We start from the raw sequence: 2,871 nt of genomic DNA, 5'->3' as shown, positions 1-2,871 counted from the left end.
ATCTATCTATCTATCTATCTATCTATCTATCTATCTATCTATCTATCTATCTATCTATCTATCTATCTAATTTGCATATCACATAACTCTCTGTGTGATTCAATAATTTAAATTTAAATTAAATTTACATTTTTTTTTACTCTACTTCTGCAATTTATTGGATTTTTTTTTTTATTTCATTTGTTTAAAGAAATGTATAAGTAGTGCTACTCTTAAGTGAACATTTTGGATATCCACATTTTTCAGAGGTTACCAAGCAGTATCTTCTGTCCCACTTCTTTTTTTTTTTGGTTCATGACCATCTGGCGGGAATCCATTACAACCTTTCAACACCACCTAGGGTGGTTTTTACAGCAGATGTCTGTTGTACCTGTATGCACAAAAAACAAACTTGTTTGTTGTAATGCTTGTTTTGACCTACTTTACTCATCTTTCATGATTTCTATGCTCATAATCTTCAGAAATCTACAGAAATGCTTTAAGAAAATGTTAACATGTCAGAAAACATGAACATGGGTTTTCAAAATAGTTTTGAAAACATCAAAATTTTTTAAATATTTTGATAATGTCAAGGCTTTGGAAAAATTAAGTATTCTTTTGCACATTTAGAAAAACAAAACTGCACTGAACGACTCACATGCACCTATAATACAATATTTCTCATAAAATATCAAATCAAAACTATGATCTCCTTGCTCCTGTTACTAAATCAACAGAGATTCCTAGAAAATATAATGTAGAGTCAGCCCACATACCCAATTTTCTGTGCTCAAAAGCATCAAAGCACAGAGTACTTTTTTATTGGTGTTTGCACATCTGTTCAGCATTGTTTAGCCTCTGTTACTATTTAGCATTTAATAGAAAGAGAAGAAACAATTAAATGCAAAAATGGGGAAAACATTAAAGATATTTGTGTTTCGGGACTCTCAAGTCTGTGCTTCTATTGTTTGTCTTACATTTTTGTCTTCTTTGTCCTGTCTGAGCCCTTTTTCACTATTTTAACAGTTTTAATCTTATTTTACTTATTTATTTATCTTATTTTTTTCTATCTTAGCTTTTGCTATCTTTTACTTTTTTATTTTATATCTACTGTTATTTCCAGATGTATGCAAAACAAGTTATCAATTTTTTTGTTATTAAGTTCTTTACAAATAAAAGTAATATGAAATATGTGTATATCTACTGTTTTTCATCATGATCAATCATTGATTAATACATTGCATTGCAAGCTAAGACAAGCTAATAAACAACAGTCTGACTATGGTTTTTGTTGTTTTTTAGATTTCTAAACTGTCTCTTGTTAGTGGCTGATTTCTGCACTGTAACAAAGCATTCTGTTTTCCAGTGCTGGCTGGGGTCTAACTGAGCAAATAGTTTGTGCAACCAGACATAAACACTTAAGATAATAGATGAATCTTATTTACTGTTCTAGCCAGGCAGTTCTTTGGCATTTGTTGTTATGGAAAAATCTCTTAGAAGCTGGTTTGGTGTCTAAGTGTTAATTTTTATTATGTTGTTATGTTGCCTAATAATCTAAAGGATCAAGTTTTGGTCATGACTCTCATTCATAATTTCCAAAAGCAACATCATCTGTAGATGTTTGACACTTAAAACTAGATATAAGCCCTCTGGTAACAAAAATACACAGAGAGGACAAACACACCGTTGTAGATATGCATACTATTCTTTATCTCATGCACAAGACACACAAATCACTGTCTCTCACAGGCTTGTCTTGTTGTTTGACTTACTTTGTGGCTTCTGACCCCTACTTGGCTAAGTTGGATGGACTCTTGGCCCTTGCCGCTGTTTCAACTGGTTCTACTCCAGCACAACTCTGGGAGACCCCTGGAATTTACATTTGTTTGCATCTCAAGACATAGTTGATTGTTGTCATTGTCAGGAAAGCCTTCATTACTTCCAAAAGTATGAAAAGTCTTTTCATGAAAATGTGATGTTTGTGTCTCACTCTTATTTACTCTGTGAGCTACAAATGAAATCTAATCTACAAAAAATTGCCATCAAAAGTCATCAAATCAATTAATAAAATGTGTTCATTGCATTAATAAAGGATATACACTATTTTACAAAATCAGGTGAAATATGTTGACAGGACAGCTATTCCCCACAAAATAGGGTGAATCGTTCGAAACCATTCAAGTGCATCTGTGTGACCTTCATATCATTGCGTCCCCGCACATCTTTGAGGAAAAAATGTGCTTGTGCATGCTCACGTTTAATAGGCGTTCCCTCTCTTGAGAGGGTACAGGGTTGTGCATGTGCATTTTTTTTAAGTGGAGAGAGTCTTTTCAAAAATTCGCAAAAATCCTCCACCTTTAAGATGGATCCTAAAGGGATTTTAAAATGGTTTAGAACCATTCACTGATTATCTTGTTCTGGAATGTTACAATCCAAATATTCTTGATGACAACCAACACTGATCTCCCTTAGGCTATATTCACACTGCACACAATTTCATCAGTAAAGAGGAGCCTGCTCTTCATTTTTGATGCTTACACAATATCATTGATGCTGCTGAAGCACGTTTCTTAAAGTGTGTACAGATTCGTCTTATGCTTCTGCTGCTCCTGTGTTCAATGGCAGAGGGTGGCTTTGCTATATTTGCTGTGATAAGTGGGTAACTATATTTTTAAGCGAGAAACTACACATCGAAACATCGTCTGTACAGTTAGTTCATCAAGATTATGATCCTGCCTTAAAATATTATTTCGATGTTGGACCTGCTAAGATCCCCACATACTGGGGATGGGCTGTCACTGGGAATCCCCAGTGGCAGCTGGGGGATTTCCATTACTGTTTGTGTCGGTTGTTCATCTATGTGGTAAAAACTGCAGGCACCAGAATAATAAA

Source organism: Cyprinodon variegatus, unplaced genomic scaffold (genome assembly GCF_000732505.1).
Source record: "Cyprinodon variegatus isolate N-32 unplaced genomic scaffold, C_variegatus-1.0 Scaffold738, whole genome shotgun sequence".
Classification (NCBI taxonomy): Eukaryota; Metazoa; Chordata; class Actinopteri; order Cyprinodontiformes; family Cyprinodontidae; genus Cyprinodon; species Cyprinodon variegatus.
Note: the sequence above shows the minus strand (reverse complement) of the source record.